Source organism: Adiantum capillus-veneris, chromosome 9 (assembly GCF_014529385.1).
Source record: "Adiantum capillus-veneris isolate H3 chromosome 9, ASM1452938v2, whole genome shotgun sequence".
Classification (NCBI taxonomy): domain Eukaryota; kingdom Viridiplantae; phylum Streptophyta; class Polypodiopsida; order Polypodiales; family Pteridaceae; genus Adiantum; species Adiantum capillus-veneris.
In genome coordinates, this window is record NC_140939.1 from 153,888,034 (window position 1) to 153,909,193 (window position 21,160).

Consider the following 21,160-nt stretch of genomic DNA (forward strand, 5'->3'; position numbering starts at 1 on the left):
AAGTTTTTAGTAGCAGTACCGTTGAAAAGAAAAGGGCGAGCACGAGCAATGAAATATAGATAGTTAGAGAGAGAGAGAGAGAGAGAGAGAGAGAGAGAGAGAGAGAGAGAGAGAGAGAGAGCCTTCCCTTGGCATTTGAAAAAACAGTCTAGAGCATCTTCAACATAGTCATCTTGGTGCAATGAATGCGCTCCAAGGGACGACATCGCGGTCCTAGACAGAAAGCTCATCAAATGCTTTCAGAACCTCATCGTGAATTCTCTTAGACTTATGAAGGTCTTGCATAAGGCTACATGCCTTGAAGGTGAAAGCATTGATGATTGCATATGGAAAAATGGCCTTCCCTTCCATCCGGTGAAAATAGCCTTAAGCTCCCTTGGGTGCATTTGAAGAAAGGCCTTCCCTTCGCATGAAGTTAGACATCCAAAAGCTAGGCTTCCTAGCCATAACCATGATGGGCACGTCTGCAAGCATCGCGCTCGAAGAGTCAAAATCCTAAAGAGAATGCCTATTTGCACGATGGCATCAAATTTTGCATACATATCACCCAAAGCACTCAAAGATTGGCTTCCTAGTCCCCAATACATGGGCAAGGCAAGTATGTACGTTGAGTTGTGGTTACTACCTATGTACGTTGTCTGTGGAGTTGATTTGGCTCGATTTTTTGGCAGTTACTCAGTCGTTTTGAGATTTAGATCGAAAGAGCCCTTTTTGTGACTATGACTAGTTTTGAGTCTGCTTAGCCTTTAGAGGGTCATTTGCGTGAGGTTTTCTTGAGATGGGGTGTTCTCAAGTGTTGAGACACTTTCAATGATACAAGTTGCTAGAGGACCCCTCTTTCAGTATCCTCACCATAGACTATGTATCTGGTCGGACATTTTTGCTTTTGACACCGAGCTGGCAGTCACACGGCACAAGAAGGAAGTTGGATGGGACACGAGTTGTTGGGTAGATTGGAAGACCTAACCCAATTAGATGAGTTGAGTGTCCAAGGGGTTGCAACCATCTACATACAAAAACAACAAGTGAAATAATTTTATGACCAACATGTGATAAACAAGGATTTACAAAAGGGTGACTATGTCTTAGTCTACACCTTAAAGCAACACTCCAAAAAACTAAAAAAGCGAGGTTACGGACCATTTGTGATCAACGACATATCACAAGGTGGTGATGTACAACTTGCAACATTGGAGGGAGAGATGATGTCTAACAGGTTCAATGGATACAGACTCAAAAAGTATCATCAACCTCTCATTGAAGAAATGTTAGAGAAGCTACATGAAGCAAAGAAATGGAATTTGAAGGCTCAAGCAATTCAAGGACAAGCACAAGAGGAAGCTCGATTGCGTATTTTAGAGCATAAATAATGACAAACCACTACAACATGTAGAAGCACATTCTCCTCCTATTGCAGAGTCCAAATTGAGCAAAATTGGCTTGGATTTATGGATGTATGCATCACTATTCAACTCGTCGATGGAACGACCGAAAAAGAACTTGTATATATTAGTGCATGCGTTACTGCTATTCGGTATTCTACATACCTCAAACTATCATCCTCCATGATAGAACCGACCAAGATAGAGCTAAGAGAAACTAATAGAGGAATAGTGATTAGTTTGAGATAAGCCAATGTCTTAATTAACATCGACGGTAATGGCTATCCACATATATTCCACATTATGGCTAATACGGACCTCAATGAGAAAATCATCTTGGGAGATTCATGGATGTGCACTTACAAAGCAGTACTAGAATGGCAGGATTATACTATGAAGTACAACTTCAAAGGATACATCGTATGTTATATCCTTGGCACAGACAAATCACGTTTGGAATGTACAATAGGATTATGAAGAGGAAAAGCCATAGGTGTCATAGTCACCTATCCAACAACATCCATCTACAAGAATTGGTGGAAGGGTTAAGCAATTTTGGGTAAAAAAGTCAATCATGACAACCAAACCACAGTAGATATGGATACCTAATGTTGGGGTAAAGGCATTGCACCTTTTCCCGAGGCCAGACATTCAGTGTTCGACTACCCAATGTATGTACATACACATTCCTTTATTCTTCATATATACAAAGAATGGAGATCTCCTCACCACATTCTTGGAGGTTGCTCCACCCACACATTGTGTCTTCTACTCTTCTCCTTCATCGCACTCCGCACTCACCGCGCATCACTTCCGAACCTTGCGCTCTCACAAGTGGTATCAAAGCTTCGGTTTTACGTACATGTAGTGCAACGATTGAGTTGAAGGCTTTGCAACAACAAGTGTATTGATGGTAATGGATTCAAGAGAAGGGAGAAGGGAGCAACTTGACAACGTGTTCGCATCACAGGTTTGCAAGTAGTTTTGCTCGTGTACACGGAAGCTTCTACATCGACATTGTATGCAAGAGCAGCCTTGATTGCAGATCTGAGCTTAGGCATGTAAATTCATCTTTTATAGAGTTTGTGCAGCAAGCCATTGCTGAACTTTGTAGAGAAGAAGCAGGAGCAGGAAGTGTTGCAGCTCGTTTTTGCTGTTTTCGGCTCCCGGAACAGTGTTTTTTGTATATCTTTGTCATACGGAGTCTGGTAGATATGATCCAGGAGTCTAGTTGGACTTTTGGCACATTTTAAACATGATGGTGATGTCCATTTTTTGAAATTCTGATCAAATTATAGCAGGTGCAACAGCAGCAAGTTTGTACTGCATTTTTGGGTCGAAACGGATGTTTAAAATCCATATCTCTCAGACCTAGGCTCGGATATATGTGATCCAAGAGTGTATCCTAGGGTTTTGGCATGCTCTCGATGCATTGGCCATATAATAAATTTGAAATTTTGAGTGATAATTTTTTTTTCAGCAGCCTGCAGCAACCTCTACATATTGAAGCTTGGCAATTTGATTCCTACATTGGAGAGCATTGTGCAATTTGCATCTATGGCTATGTATGGCACACTGTGGTGCTATTTAAGAGGGAATTCACCTTGATTTTGTGTATACAAGCGATTTTTTGGGATGTGAATTTTTTATTATTACATATCCGGATACGGTTTTGTACGCATTGTATGATTGTGTGGGGCGTTCCAAAGAGTGGTTCCAGCACAATTTTGTGCAATTTATGCTATGTATGCATTCGCAGATATATCTTGATCTAGTTATAGCTCAAATGTACCAGGTTAATAGATATACCAATATTTCAGACAGGTAGAGTTGTCCATAGAGCTACTTGTGCAGGAGTGAGCTCGGTTGCCATGCTTATGGTACATGTATGCCATATGTGAATTTGTGATTGAGACGGATTGGTCTCAAAAAAGTTTATGTGCTTTTTGATTATGGTCCATAGGTTTTTTTTTGCTTCTCTTTGTCGTGATTGGAGAGCGTTTAGTCACTTTTGATTTGGTGTATGAAATTTGTGGAGGAGAGACCGAGTCTCTATTTTTGTGCGCTACCGAAACGACTTCATTGATGCATTTTATGCATTGCTTGTGTTGCCGATTGTTTATGGCTAAGATGTTTTGAGTTTTTACTTAGTTTGCAGGGGACATTTTGTCATATTTTTCTTAGATTCTTGCCATGTTTTATGCATATCTGCAGTTTTGCTCTCTGATGGTTTAGTGGTCAAGTTTGACTGCCACTTTGATAGTTTTTGTCAGTCTTGTACCCACTCTCGTAGAAGTGAGAGTTGTATGTGCTCGTGTGGCTACACACTTTGCTAGTCATAGGGTTCACAGGTATTTGCAGCGTTTTTACGTTTGCTGACTACTTGCATATATGGTTATGCGCTTTACGCTCGATTGAGTTGTTTGTCCCAGATTGTATGCTTGTAGATATACCAGATTGTGGAGCTATTTTATGCATATGTGAGCATCGATTTTGATGTGATTGATCATAATTTTCATGATTGTGTAGTGATCGAGTGATCTTTCAATTTGTTTGCCAGTTATGGTTGATGATTGAGATTTTTCTTGAGTTTTTTGCTCAAATTATAGGGGAGACTCTACCAGATTTCTCCCAGGATTTCTCAACATAGTTTGGTTTCTTGACATCCAGTTAGCAGATATGTGTGACACTTTTGAGTCAACACTAATGACTTGCAAGAGACAACGGTCTCGGTCTCACAAATATATGCGAAGTTGGCATTGTGGTCACATTGAGCACATTAGATGCCATTGTTTTAAACATATGAGGCAACATCAAAGATCTATGTGTGATACACATGAGTTTTAGACACATGCTAGAGCAGTGGCTTCATATGCCAGTGACGGTGATGTCATGTTTGCCTTTAGCATTCCTTTGAATTACATGTCTTTGAGAGGTGACACTCCTTCCCGTTGGTTACTAGATGAGGATGCATTTTTCCACGTCACACCACATTGAGAGTAGTTTAGCACCGTCTCTAGTGGGAGCTTTGGTTGTCTACACTTGGACAATGGTTTGACGTTTGATATTGCAGGTGTAGGAGATGTTTGCTTGTCATTGCCCAATGGCGTATCATATGCGCTACGACATGTGAGCTATGTTCCTCACCTGAGATAGAGCTTGATCTCAATGAGAGAACTAGCAGACTGTGGATGTTACACAATTCTTAGAGAGAACTCTTTCCAGATGCATTGAGGATCATTAGTGATTTCCAAAGGAGCCTACAGTAGCTTGGTATATCCTAGGTATGTATCTGAGGTTCGAGACGGCATAGTCTTGGTTTTGTTGCTTGCATGCTTTGAGCAGGAAACAAGACGGGTCTCCTTCATGGGTGAGCTCCACCATGCTCATGAGACATAGCATTTAGCTGTGTAGGACGTGCTAGTAGACTCTATAGAGATAGAGGTAGAGAAAAAGTGTTCTAGTGAGACATAGTAGGTGTTGTCAGAGTCTGTGTAGGCATAGGTAGAGTGGGTGTTCTCCCTAGAGACATAGGCATAGATGACATACATGGAGCTCTTTGATATGCTCATGCTAGAGGCTAATGAGTTTGTGCAAAGACACAAAGTTCTGCCTATGCACTCTCGACGCTGACACATCCATACATGATGGGTAATCTTGATGATGTAGTACATGAAGATAGTGTAGCAGAGGCTAGGATAGCCAAGGTTGTGCAAATTTTGTCAGTGCTCCGGCATCTCATGCATGACCTATTAGTGTTGAGTCTCAACCTAGTAGCTAAAGTGGGAGCATTTGAAATAGGGATTGTTAGTCTTATGATGATTGACACTAGCATGATGCATAGTGGAGTTTTGCATACCATACAGAGTTATCTGCAAGATTCACATACACGCTCTAGCATGGATATTCATGATTACCTATCACTAGAGCTGATACATATGCATGTAGATTGATTGAGCGAGCCAGTGGGCATAGGTTGAGAGAGTCTCTCGCATATTTTCTTGTACATACTAGTAGTTTAGCTAGTAGCACTCACTTATTGGTGCATCACCTTTAAGTGGGACATTGTTGGGGTAAAGGCATTGCACCTTTGCATCAAGCCGCACATCTATTGCCCAGTCGCCCACTATATGTACATACACATTCCTTATTCTTCATATACATAAAGAATAAGGAGCTCCTCACCACATTCTTGGAGGTGCTCCACCCACACAGTGCGTCTTCTACTCTTCTTCTCCCTCGCACTCCACACACACCGTGCATCGCTTCCACACCTAGCGCTCTCACACCCAAAGCACTGCTTTCCAATCAATCTTCCAACTCAATTGAGAAAAGCTTCCAAGTAGCCGGCACTCCTCAACCTAAGCCATGACGGTGGAGAAAATCCAATCAACAACTCAATAATTTATCAGGCTTTACCACGTACAATTGGATTCCCAAATTCCAATAGGACAAGTCAAATCTCCGATATCATAAAGGATGATAGAATGTGGTGGTTGATGATCTTAGTCAGAATATTCCTAAGATCAATTCTCTTTTGTTCATGGAACTTTGCAGTAGTGAGTTTTTGGATTCTCTGAAAGGCAATTATGAGCATGATGACGCATACTCTAAAGTGTGGAGCCATGTCCAAATGAGGGATCCTTCTCACTCCAATGCTGGTAGTGTGTTGTTAACCTCCACACACAGTTCTCCTCCATCAAGTGATGAACGACAACGATGGAAGAATTTTTCCATCGATAATGGGTACCTACTCCAGAAGGGGAGAGTTTGTGTACCGATGGCCACAGACATTCGGCGCCAAATTCTTTATGAATGTCATGAGAGTCCAAGTGCAGGGCACCCGGGTATTAAAAAGACTTATTCTCTCATACGACAATAGTTTTACTGGCAAGGTTTACATGGCTTTGTTCAAGATTATGTCTTGCATTTCCAAAAATGCCAAGTTAACAAAGCAAGGCACTTGAAGGCAGGAGGACTCTTACATCCTTTGGAGATTCTCAATGGGAAATGAGAAAGTATCTCTATGGATTTTATTGTGGGTTTACCAACCACTGTACGAGGTCATGACTCAATATGGGTGGTCGTAGACCGGTTGACTAAACTATGCAAGTTTATTCCAACCAAGTCGACCATAAAGACTCCAAAATTAGCTATTTGTGGACAATATGGTCGACAAACTCTCGCCTTCAAACTCTCGTTATTGACACACTCTCATGTCCATCTATTTCATGTAATCCGTTTACATAAACAATTACATGGGGACAACAATGTCATCGACCAACAGAGTCTGGTCGATTTTGTTGAACCTCCTACCCCACCGCATGAGCTTGAGCGAATTCTTGACTATCATGATTTACGTACATGTCTTCATGTAAGTTGTCAAGCTTTAATCAAGTGGAAAGATCAACCTAAAGAAGGTGCCACTCGGGAAAACATTAGTGTTCTTAAGAGGAAGTTTCCCACTTTTGTTTTTGAGGACAAAAACACTTCTCCAAGTGGGGAGTAATGTCAGACCAAGGGCATCCCAAGGGGGTCACGGACCTGAGCCAAGCGGCCGGCTACCAGTGTGGACTAGGGATTCAGGCCAAGGCTATATATATGGGAGTTTGGGTGGTGAATCCAAGGAGGTAGTTCCCTAGGCTTCATACTAGTAGTGTGCAAAAGCATATATTGTTGCTAGAATCAACATGCATACCCTTGCAGGTATTCTGTAATGACCTGCACTGCTCCATGATGGATCATTGCACAACTGACAACCCCAACTACAAACACTCCTATTGTAGCTGCTATATTGAGTCTTGATACTGAGAGGTTGTACATGAGAGTCTTAAAAGAGTCTCAAAGTCTAATGACAAATGCGTAATCTCTGCCAGCATATATGTGCCAATCACATCAACACCATGTGCAATGACCTTTGCTAATCTATCCGTAGTAGGTATCTCAATGCTCACAACTTCACCACCAGAACTAGTCGCGCCTAGATGTGTCAATCATGACTCTAGGGTAGTCATCACTCCCTCATCATCCATAGGTGCTATATCCACATGCCCTAGCATCACCATATTAGCCTCCATCGTGAACACATTAAAGAGCTCCATATCGCTTATCTCCATGGTAAAAGACATCTTTGTCCTATGAGGATCACCATCCACTATGTCTTGCTAGAGCATGGTGGCTCTAACTCTGCATCTAACAGGCATTTCATGCACAACACTTTGGAGCTCATCCGTGAAAAATATGTGTCTAGTCTCTTGTTGAAATGATTATAATGTAATCAAGACTATGATGTTTGCACCTCAAATATGTGCATAGGGTAGACCAAACCAATATTGGCTCCTCTCGCAATGATAGCAAACACAATGTATTTGGAAGAACTACTGTCTAAGCAGTACTTGAAACCCACAATTTCTCTCTCTCAATTATCTTACAAAGATTAAACTTTGTGCAATCTCACAAACATAATGCACATGTCACAGCATATAATAAGATGCACCATTGGGTAATGACAAACATATATCTCTTGCAGCCTCTATGTCATAAGTTGATCCATCAATTAGCATGACCAAGGTGCCCACTAGCAAAAGTGCTAAACTAGTAGAAATGATGTGATGTGAAACGCTACATACTTATCTAGTAGCCATTGAGCCTTTGTCCATTTTTCCCTAGATTTCTTGCCATAGTTTTGGCTTGATTGCCATACCCTCTTTTTGATGTTGTTGTGGTCATTGGATTGAGACGGCTATTGTTTCTTGTTGTGGTTGACTTTTCTCCCACAGTGATGAGCATATGGTTGTTTTTGGACACGGATTGGTATTCTTGTTATTACTCTCACAAGAGTAAGATTTGTGTATGATCGCTGTGGCTACAGGTAGATTTATGGAATGCATTGTATCTAGTCAACATATATTCTAATCATGAGTCTCTTGAATATGGTTTAAAGATAGCCACTGGTTACAGGTTCCATGTACTTTTAGCAGTTGAGACTTGCATGAATGCAACAATTGCAGACGAGGAGCTCTTTTAGTTCTAGACTTGGTGCACTTCTCATCGGGATTGGTTTATGCACATTGACCTTGTACATATTGTAGAGCCGTAGCTTCACTTATGGCAGCTGATATGTGTGACAGTTTTGAGTTCATGACGATGACTCATGTGAGAACATGGTCTTGTTCATTTCAACACTTGAGGTGTTGGCATTGAGGTCACGGAGGCCACATTAGACGATGTTGCTTTAGGTGCATGAGGTAGTGGCGTAGAAGTATGCATGATGTGGAGACGACTTTGACACATACTAGAGAGATGTCTATGTATACTAGTGAGAGTGATGTCACATCAAACCATAAACCACATCCAAGATTCCAAAGTGGGAGAAGCTCTCAATCAACAAAAGATATAGAAAAGTGAGAGTAAACTTTGACCACTATAGTCTCCAAAAGAGGACTCAAAGACATAAACTAAAACCACTACTCAACGCCAAAGTGTAATGCCAAAACGGCTCCACAATGTGCATATACAATGGCAATCCTCACTCAACGTACATCAATGAAGTTCCCATGCATAAACAAGCACCGAAAGATGTGCAATGCGGAAAAACTAATCAATGCAAATACAATGCTCTCAAGAGAGCTCATCAACAGTCAAAAGTGCTCATCAGAATGCATGTACAATGGGCACCAACCATGCACCATCACCAAATGCAAAACATCTGCAAAGACCATAAGCCAAATAATAAAAATTTTGCCAATATGTCCTATGAAAAACTGTGAAAGAAGCTCCACTTGTGTGCTCAAAAAATTGTATCTCTCAAGCTTGACCGCTTTGATTGTGAGTAAATGCCTCCGTGATCTTTACCCAAATCTACCAAAAACCCTCAAACCTCATGCTCTACAGAAGTTGAAATTGCGTCTGCAGCTCAAAATTTATGCACCCAACTTTGAGCACATGTCATGCTTCCAAAAGTGTATCAAACTTGCACACTACACAAAAACAAAAATCTGAAATTTCTTGTACGCAGTTAGTCTGAGCTGAATATCAACAAATAGGTGAGAAATTTACAAAAAGTTGCTTCCACAAAGTTGTAGACCACATTGAAACAAAAGGGCTTCTTAGGCAAAAAATATAGATATGCATTCTACATGGAGAACAATGAATTTGAACAGTGCTGATGTGCACATAGTTTTTAGAGCAGCATCTTCACATATACACTAGCTTCCACATTTTCTCATGAGCTTCCACAAGAGCATACATCACTCTCGGTTGAGCTCACAAGATTCCATTGCATTCTCACAAAGCTTCCAAGCTTTCCTGATCTCTCCACTACCAAGAGCGAGCAAGCTATTGCCTCAAAGCTCTCAACACCGCCATGCTCTCTGCAATAACCATGCGCGCTGGTACCAATTGAGAGTGCATGTACTACACATGTGTGTGCATGCATGTAAGGAAGGGGGGATTTTATGCCACTGCAATTGTCTCCATAGATCTGATACCAATTGTGAGTGTGTGAATGCGATGCATGTTGCGGGGGGGGGGGGGGGGGGGGGGGGGAGAGAGAGAGAGAGAGAGCACAAAGGATGTGGGTGGAGAAACTCACCACAATGTGTGAGAGAGAGCCCCTTATTCTTCTATCTAGTAAAAATGGTTGGACGTCTCTGGCACGTCTGATCAGAGTAAGAGGCACACTGCCTTTACATCAACAACGGGGAGACTGTTCAGAGGGGCAACATTTCAAACACTTGAAAGTACCTGTGGGGAAGGGGATGACCTTCAAACAAGATTTTCATTAATCTTTACGATAGTCTTAAACAAAATATGAAAAGATGGGAATTTATACTACTTTTGTTTCATTGTCGGGCAAGACTCCAACACCTCCCTAATACCATACATTACCTTTGCCTCTCTTTTCTTCCATGTATCTCAAATGAATTGGAAGGCACACCTCAAGCCCATCAAGTAGTTCATATGGAGAAACAAAGTAACTTGAAGTAGGCTATGGCAATGGAGTAAGTGGGAGGCTGTGGCCAAGGTGAATAACTGAAGAGTGGGTAGTTAAAGATAATAAAATCCCACATGTGGAATCCTTGCACATATGTACCTTCATGGTGCAAGGCACCTGTGTTTACGTCAATTGTCATCATCTTCTTTTCTTTGCCTCTTGTCTCATAGCGTTCTTTGCATAGACTCTTTGCCTTCCACAACAAGTACCAGATCCTAAAGACTCATGAGATGGATAATGTATTGAAGATCTTCCCTTGCCTTAGAATAAAAACCCGACATGACAACAAAGAGGAGTGACACTTAAATTGGTATGGTCGTTGCTGATATCTTACCATTTTCTAGTATTTGGAATCCTTTCAAAATTTGGATTTATGGAGGGAGATGAAGAAGCCTTGGCTTATGTCTCGCTCATGTAAGTTGGAGTTGTTCTGGCTTGCTCCCAAAGAAGTGAAATTCTCTTTGTTAGTGGTAGAAGCTGTTAAGTATGGAACCTGATTTACCCCTTGTAATTTCTGTGGTAAAAATGCACATTTGTAAGGCCCCCATTATGAGGAGAAGCCATCGTGCGTGAAGGAAAATCACTCGCCAGAAACCAAAATTTTCACAGCCAAAATTCAGGGGCAACTTTAGGGGCCTCAGGGACGGAAGCCCCCGAGACTTTTTTTTTCTCTCGCCGAAATATTATGGCCGGCCGGCGGCCGGAAGATGGTCGAAAAATGACCGATCGGTTGGCCGGTGGCCGGTGGTCGGAAGTCAATGGCCAGTAGTCGGCGGCCGAATTCAAAAGCGGATTTGTCTACACAAGGGCGTCCACACATGGGCGGATTGGAGGGTCTGATTTGGACTTATTCACACAAGGGCGGCTGCACATGGCTACCTCTCATGAGAGAGGGCAACACTTTTGGCCTATAAAAGGAGACCATTTCTACACACATTATATAGTGTGAAGTTGATGCAACAAGGTGAGTGTGAGGTGGTGAGAGTGAAGCAAGGCGGGAGCTCCATTAAGGGTATAATCCCTTTGTAAAGTACTTCTTGTTTTGAAGTACTAAAGCCATTGAGTGGCTGTTTTTCCGTGGATGTAGCCCACATTGGGTGAACCACGTATATCGTGTGTACTCTCTCTCTCTCTCTCTCTCTACTCTATAATCTCTTGTGTGTGAAATCTATCTCTCTCCATTAAGTAATCTAATCAAATATCTATTTAGCTATGTCATATTTCCTAACAGAAGCGATGTGGATGGATGGACTAGTTGATCTCACACAAAGTCCGGTGCTTCTACTTAGTCATTTATGGTTTTGAAGTTATGATGTGGATAAGTTGGAGGTGTTTTGGCTTGCTCCCATAGAAGTGAAATTCCTTTGTCCATAGCAGAAGCAAATGTGGGTGGATGGACCAATTGATCCCACACAAAGTTTGGTGGTTCTACTCACTCGTTTATGGTTTTGAAGTTATGATGTGCTCATTATTTATAGCATAAATTCATGGTGTTTTGAGTGAGATATACACACAAAAAGAAGGCATAGGCCGTAGCCCATCCCCAAAAACCCTCTACTTGGTCTTTGGAGTATCTTTGATGATCAATGAAGATATTTTGGTAATCTTATAGATAGCACAATACACACATATGGTATGACTCCAAAGGAAAATAGCTCTCTCCTTAAACAAAGCAGCCATAGGCAAAGATTAACTCAAGGATTATCTCAAAATGATTTTTGAAAGAGGTAGACATGATAATATATGGGAACATGGAGCATAAATGACATGCATTGATATGTGCATAGAGCACACCTTTGGTGCATAAATTTCATAGGTGGAGCCCATGCATGGGTCTAAGAGGACACACAATATTGTGAGGAGGCCTTGGATTGCTAAATGGGTATGTATCACGACACACAATAGACTTGGGCACGCTTATTGCTAAGTATGATTTGCTCAAACTATATGTAGAATATACATTATTATATCTGTAAATCCTAAAATGGCAAGCCTTTTTTAGCCTCACCATGCGGCACTAGTTGGACCCAATTGGGGAGAGGAATCATGAGATAAGAGGAACTACTTGGCATGATCTTCACTCCTTGTCTTTCCTCCTGGGTGATAGACCCAAAGTTTTGTCTTTTGACAGTCCATCTTTGCAAGCGGCTCATAACACTCAAAAAGACCTATCTCATTCAGCCACACTCTTTTGCTTCGCATTCAATCTTGACCACATGCACATGGAATGTAGTGGAAAGTACAATTTACTTGCAAGCTCCATTAAGTTATCTTGCAAGAAAGGTTATTCAAACATAAACGACCGACTTCGATGTAAAGCATCCTTCTTTGTTTTAGATAACTTTTAAATTTGAGAGAGAGAGAGAGAGAGAGAGAGAGAGAGAGAGAGAGAGAGAGAGAGAGAGAGAGAGAGAGAGAGAGCGGGAGGGAGAGAGAGAGAGAGAGAGAGGTACAAGGCATTCGTCTCAAAATATGTAGAAGGAACACTGTTTTTTGAGCAACCACCCTTTTGCAATATCTCAAGTAGCAAGATCTTCATTTTAACAAATTTATGCATTAATTACTCATAAAAAGACTATGGATTTTACAACTAGGATATGCACAAACCACACATGACATGAAAATGCCGATTACATTTAACCAATTTTTGAAACAAAAGTAGATTTTTTATCAAGGTGAACGCCATTTTTAGATAAGCAATTTCTAGCAAACACTTTCTTGGTATTTGGGCGAGCTTTTTTGAAAACATTAATTGAGTGCGACACATTAAAAACAATGAGAGACGTTAGAGAGAGAGAGAGAGAGAGAGAGAGAGAGAGAGAGAGAGAGAGAGAGAGAGAGAGAGAGAGAGAGAGAGAGAGAGAGAGAGAGAGAACCATCCTATAAACACGTGGTATTTTTTGCATACAAGACATGTTTATGAGTTCTGTCATGTCCTACACATTTTCTACCTCCACCTCTAAATGAATTGATTCTAACAATCTACTCCTCTATGTTTTTGAAGTGTTCCAAAGTGGTTGCCCTCATGAGTAGTGTCATCTCAATTGGCAAAAAACTTCTTCCATTGTTGGTCCATGTGTCAAGAGTCATTCCAAAAGACATTGTGTAGTGGGACTCTATATTCCCCATGCTCCCCCAAAGACTAAACAACGAGGTCTTGAGAACCACCATGTCATCTATGTGTGAAGATTTATCCAATTGATTCCATGCCATCTTGCCCTTCATTTCACAAGTCTTCTCAAGAGCCCCAAAAAACTCTTCATTGTGCATGTTCCTAGCTTATTGCTGCATGAAATGCAACCAGCACTTTATCTCATCATGTAAAATAGTTGTCGACATGTTGTCAACAAGAGGCAACTTATGTTGAGAATTATGTTGAAGATTGATCATGTCCACTAGCAAGGGATCTCTTCTGTTAGACTATCTAATATGATACAAGAAGATTACACTAGTGAAAGAGAGAGCATGCCAAAGAAAAGTGAATTAAAGACCTTATATGCCAACACATGGTTTTGAAGCCCATTGTTTCACGTGATTGGTGGGTTCCATAATACCACTGTCTATAACAAATTCACTATTTCAAAGAAAATTAGCATTTTCAATAGAATGGCTAATGAGATCAACAACATTGCATCTAAAACAAATTCTTTATAAACATCTCAACTATAGGAAAATGTTAAACAATACAAAAGGATTTGACACTACTAAGGAGGAGGGAGTTGTGAAGGATAGATTGTTTGGGTAGATGATTTATGAAAGGGTGTGTCCAAAGCTTAGACATGAAAGGTGAATGGTCCCACAAGCGGTAGCACTTGGCCTTGAGCTTTTGATGTCATTTGTGAATTCTTTTGCTCAGAGTTCTCCTTGTGGTTGGACCTACAGACTTCCTATTCTCCAAATTGAGGGGCAAATCCTTCGTTCCCTGCAAGCCAACAGAAAATCACTCTCCATAATTGAGGCTCACACAATGCTAGTAAACTGCATGACATGTCCATGTCATTGTACCTATGCATATAAGCACATCAAGTACGATGTGGTCGGCTTGTGTAAATGTGCCTAGCAACCAACTATCCATACAAGCAAAAATATGACAGCTAGAACAATGTACTATGGATATTGTGAGCTACATTTAGTGTACATTGTTTGAGAATAGAGGTACTATAACATGCTCATCTCCACTTGTCATTGCCCTAAATAGACTCCTAGTCCCTATTTTAGAAGACCCCTTGACCATGCATGCATAGATTAGGGCCATGCCCACCCTAGTCCTACCTTAGGCCTGAGATTACTCCCCCCTTGGAGAAGCATTTTCGTCCTCAAAAACAAAAGTGGTGATATCTTCCTAGGAACACTAATGTTTTCCACAACAGCATCCGTAATGGATCCAACTGTCTATTGGACCGATACATAGTTCAATATGAGATTCAATGAAATCAAGAAAAACATCTTGATTTTCCACATTGTTGTCCCTTTGCAACTACTTTGTGTAACCATCGACCCACTATGTAGACTCTATATATAACTCACTTGAGTATTTTATATGAGTTACCACAACTAAAATGTGTCCAAATGAATGACCAAGTTTCAAATTTTTCAAAGAGTCTTGAAAGAAATCTTGTTGCTCCCTAGGTGCAATTTTATGATAGCCACCCTTGAGATCAATGTACCTAAAACGGATCGGAGGTTAAGAATAACAACCACTCATGAGAAAAACTAGTGTCATAATCATGCAATTGGAGGGGTGGCTACACAAAAAAACAAAAGAGAATCGAGTGTAGAATTGGGGTTTTGTGCTTGTGTGCAAGTGGAGCTTCCATGGCTGAATAAATTTTTGATTGAGTAAGTGAGTGCGTATTGTCATTTAGGTCATGGAATAATCTCACGATAAAAAATTTAGTGCCTTCTCGAATATTCGACAAATTTCTATAAAAGCACAATTATATTATAAGTAGTGGAAAATGGAGGACGAAAGGAGCCCAAATCAAAATTTTGACACAAATGCTCTCCAACTATGAGCTCAATCTGAGAAAGTGAGTGTGAAGGGTACTCGCACCACTACTCAAGGCACAAAGATTCCTCTGATATCAATTGTTTGAAAAGAGAAATGCAAGCGCACACAAACATAGAGACAATGAAGGAGAAGCTCAAGGACACACACCACATAAAGTAGTATTGTTGAGTGTGCGAGCAAGGGAAAAAGTGTCTTGGTCGTCCTAAGTATCTTCACGCACATCATTTACCATAATATGTAACAACAATAATGACATTAAGAGTAAAGTTTTTTATATTTGGGTACATTTTCAAAGAGCAATAATATTTAAAGTGATTCTCGCATCTCTAGATTATAAAGACAATCCAAAGAAATACATTTACAATACTATGACGACTTGGACATCTACAAAATGTGGATACATGAAATTTCTCATTGGTTTGATGAAGTAGCAATATAGCATTGAAGGAGAGCCTAATGGAAGATAATGTGCTTTCATCTTACTTGTGCTAGAGATTACATAGATTGGTTCTAAAGCTTCATGCAAATATTGCATAAAGACGTAACTTTATTAAAATAGTACTTGATCGCTTTTTTTGTGACGATAAAATTCCAAAGTCAAGGAAGTCAATATGATCATCAATTACCCTAGATAGAAAATGCTCAACACTTAGACCATGCAAGTGATCATGAGATAGCATCATACATTGATAAATACATAACACTACATAGTACCTTACTATTGGATAACCTTCAAGAAGTACAAAAACATGCACATGAATAAACATACTAGAAGAAACATAAATGCTATCAATTTATATTTTCCACAATATTTAATATAGCATTGATCTTCCAAAAACAATTATAACAAGATATAAGTACATTAGGGTGAAAACATGTTAACGTGGTATGCTTTTTTTTTGGCTAGTTACCATGTGCCAACAAGCATATCTTGTAAGCATAAGGACATTGTTTTTTTTAAAGTGTGAGGGTCACCATCATAACTATATAACGTGTATAAATACTTTTAAGAAATTAGATTGAGGTGTATTGTGCTTTCAAATTCTTGAACGTTTTCACTGAGACGTTACTTTGAAGGTCCGGTGCAGTCATGATGCATGGAGGGAAGCTGGGCGTGGAGACCACATGTAAGAGAGAGGGGCGAGAGGCAATTGCAAGCTATAAGCAGTCCCTCAGTCACAAATCACCAAGATGCCTAGGTGGAGAATAGATTGGCTTACCAGCCAGCCACCTCCGACGACTCTCTTAACACTCCACCAAAAAGGAAGTCGATGACCAAAGCTTCTATTGCTTCTCCTCCACCCCCGCAAAAGGGTGAAGCTATCTGATTCTCAAGGGTCCCCAAGGTCAAAGAACATGCATGCAAGGAAGGGGAATCATGACTCAAATACTTACTCTCTCTCTCTCTCTCTCTCTCTCTCTCTCTCTCTCTCTACGTGGTGTGTGTATGTGTGTGTGTGTCACGGAATGGCATCAACTATCTCTCACATTACACCGAGCCTTTGTGTGTGTGTGTGTGCGCACATGTGTGTGTGTGTGTGTGTGTCAACTGAGCTGTTGTACGACTTGTGTCACAAATATGGTTCAAGCTTATGTAAAAGTTCTAGTGGGGTTGCTTAAGCAAGATCTATAAGGTGTTAATTGTGTCTTTGTGTTTCACTATTTCCTATATGTACAAAAATGTGAGATACATACAATATTCCAATAAATAGAAATTTGTCCCTTTGCCATGGATAGTCTTGCATCATATTATCTTGTGACATTGGGGGTGTGCAAGCCCATGGAAAGCTCCCAAGCTCAACATCCCAAGGTAGGAAAAATTTTGTATTATAGCAAATTGTAAGATAAAAACATAAGAAAGCATACGAAACTACTCCAAGTATAGGGAGACAAAAAACGGTGGGACGTTGAAGAACCTTAAAGTAGATAGGGATACATGGGGAGGTTAAGGGGTGATTAAGGTAAAAAGGGTGGGACACCAAACCGTTTCGCTCATACTGAGCTCATCAGTGGTGTGAGTCTTCATATACAAGAGAAGGAGGTGAATGGGGTTTTATAGAGGGGCAGCTTGAGGTGGATTTTTTTTTATTTTTTTTTTGGGGGGGGGGGGGGGGGACAAGGGATTTAATGGTAGTGTACAAATGTACATAGGGAAAGAGTTAAGGTGGAAGACTTAGGGACAAGTGAGTTAATGGTAGAGTACAAAAGTACAAAGGGAAAGACTTAGGGTAGACATGTTGTACCCAATAGAGTTATGTTCTTTGAAGATGATGGTGATTTGATAACCAAGTTAGTGGGGAGATAGAGGGTGAAGAGAAAGGTCCAGATTTTAGGGGAAAATAAGGGGGAAGAGGATTTTTTAATACCCATTTTATATTTTTCATGGAGCTAGTAGACCAATTTATATTTTTCATGTAGTAGACCAAAGGTGTATTGGTAGGCAGAGTTGGCGTATGATTTAACAAGGGGTGTAGAAGGGGATAGGTAAGGGATCGGTGGGGTTTAGTTAACTGAGGTAAGCCCCCAAAATAAGGGAGTAAAGAGTGGTGTTGGGGGGCAGGGGGCGGGGGGGGGAGGGGGGGAGGTAAAATAAAGAGCACCCAAGGAGAGGAAAGGATAGATGTGAGCAAGATAAGGGATAAAGTGGAAGGGAGGGGCCCAACCACTAAAGCCCACTACTTAAAGGTTAGGGGTATCCAAAAAAATGGAGATTTTCAAATATTTATTGTCGAAGGTGGCAAGCCAAAAAGGAAAACATGTAGCCCATTCAAAGATTTATGTGAGTCTTCCGAGGTGGTGCAAGGTATGTACAAGCAGGCTATTGAGGTTGGGCCCAGAGGTCCGACAAATGGTGGGTCTAGGTAGAAGTGAGAGTGAGGGGTTGTATTAGCAAGCCGAAGCTATAGGGTTGTTGATACAAAGGGAGGGTGATAGCCTTCTTGTGGAAGGAGTGAAAGGTAACTTGAAGGTTATGGGGGGTCGTTTTTTAAATCGAAGAGTGGGCTCCATGCGGGAGGTACAATTCTGATAGGTGACTTTTTTAAACACATAATGAAGAAAACCCTGTGGATATCCTTTTGCCCTAAGGCGTTGTTAGAAGAGATTGCGGATAGCAATGAAACCTTCCAAGGAGCTTTCTCTAATGATAAATTTTTTGAGTTTAGCAATAATGAAAGCCACTTTTAAGTGTGTAGGGTGCCACGAGATCCAGGGGCTGTAGTTATAAGCATTTAAGGGTTTTTGATGGCAGAAAGAGTCCAAAAGGCTTGAGGAGACAAACTTTGTTCCTTTAAAAAATCCTATGTCGAGGATAGTGGCATGGTTGGGAGAGATGTAACTAGATATTTTAATGTGATCTTGAAGTGGTTTCCATACTCATTCAGACAAGAGGTGAGAAACGCCTTAGAGCCAATCCATAGCCCAAAGGCATCATCTACATACCGCTTGAAGTAGAGAAGGTTAGGACTTCTCAAAAGGGAAGAAGAGGCTTCCAAATGGCATAAGAAGAGGCATGCATATACTACGGCAAAATTGGAGCCCAGAGTGGTGACTTTGACTTGTTTCCAAAATTTTCCTTTGAAATCAATGTAGTGGTGCGACAAGATGAGCGCCACAAGAGAGAGGATAAACTCTATTTTGAGAGGGTCAAATGGGTAGAAATGGAGGCTTTGAGGGCTGCTAGGCCATGGTTGATTGGGATACTAGGGTAGAGGGCCTCAACATCAAAGGTGAAGAGTAGGGTATTGGGTGGGAGGGGGAGTTTGTAGATTAATGTAGAGGTGCAAGGAGCAAAAGTGCACATATGTGAAAGTCAGTTGCACCTACTCATGCATATAATCAAAATGCTACAAGGCTCCTTCTTCAACACTAAATTAGCTATGGACACTTTGACAAAAAGGATAGGAGGGGTATGCAATGGGACGAAGATCAACCAGTGTTTGGCTATGGAAATCATTCCAATGGTCAAGATGCCATGTGAACATAGCTATGACCTTCTCTGCTTTGCTATTGCATGCTTCCTAGGGACAAAATGTATAGCTTCCACCTGTCAGCAGAGGATACCAACAAAATGGTGTTGCAAGATCACAGGGAAAGGACATCCAATCATACCAAAATCTGGTAGATAATCATAAATGGTAGCATGCTAGTTAGTAACTCGTTAGTAAACCATCATAACAAGAAAATTGATATGCTAGGTAGCATAGTTTTCATGGTGGTTAGCATACCTTGTATGCTAGTTAGTATAAGCATATCATGTATACTAGTTAGCATAGTAGGCATGGTGGTTAGCATAGTTTGTATGCTAGTTAGCATATCCAAATATCCTATCTATGATAGTTAGCATATTGTATGCTAGCTAGTATAGTGGCTATGGTGGCTAGCATATTGTGTATGCTAGTTAGAATACACAGAACATGGAATGCTATACATGTTATGCTGGCTAGCATACATGTTGAGTACGTTTGGTATATTGGGTATGCTAGTTAGCATACCTAGTTATGTTAGTCATGACACTATATACTAGTTAGCATATTGTGGGAGACTATAAGAATGTTTTATATGCTGCTAGAGTACAATGTATGCTTGATAGCGTAGTGTGGATATGAGCCCTAACATCTAAATAGAAACACAATATGATAACTGCAGCATGTGTTGGTTTACTAGCACAACTAGTATGCTAGCTAGCATATTTGGTATGATAGCTAACACATTGGGTATACTATCTAGCATGCCCCATATGATAACTATCATACATCACATGCTAATTAGTAAAAACCATAACGTGAAAATATTGATATGCAAGTTAGTATACTATGAACGCTAGTTATCATATTCTATATTCTAGTTAGCATAGTGGGCATGGTTGGCATACTTTGTATGATAGTTAGCATACCTAGTTATGCTATGTATGCTAGCTAGCATAGCCTATATGCTAGTTAGCATAGTGGGTATGGTTGCTAGCATACTGTGTATTCTAGTTAGCATACCTAGTATACGGAATGGTATACATGTTATGCTAGCTAGCATATTGTGTATTCTAGTCAGCATGCCTAGTACATGGAATGGTATACATGTATGCTAGCTAGCATACATGTTGAGTATGTTGGGTGTCTTGGGTATGCTAGTTAGCATAGTGGGTATGGTGGCTAGCATACTGTGTATCCTAATTAACATACCTAGTACATGGAATGGTATACATGCTATGCTAGCTAGCATATTGTGTATTCTAGTTAGAATACCTAGTACATGGAATGGTATACATGTATGCTAGCTAGCATCCATGTTGAGTATGTTGGGTGTCTTGCATATGCTAGTTAGCATCTCCAGTTATGTTAGTATGACATTGTATGCTAGTTAGCATTGTCATAAAATCTAATATCTACCTATCCCAAATGATTTTCTCATATTGAACAGATCATTTAATGTGGAGCATGGGACCAAAAAGGAGAGAAGGCTACCTCTCATTAAAGGTCCAAAAGGGAGATAGTCTATCAAATAGTAATTAGCAGATAATGGAGCTTAAAAGACCTTAGAGTTAGCTTCATTAAATACCTCCAAAGTTTAGTGTTAAAAGTCCTTAGACCTAGGACCTTTAGGTACTTTAAACCTTAGGCAAGCTAGGTATGTGCTTGTCGTGCTTGAGTTGACTAAGGTGCTTGAGGTGCTTGTCGTGCTTGATGACCAAGGTGCTTGATGTGCTTGTCATGCTTGATGCCCAAGCTGCTTGAGGTGTTCAAGTCAAAGTTGTGTCCTACAAAGGAGGGGGAAATC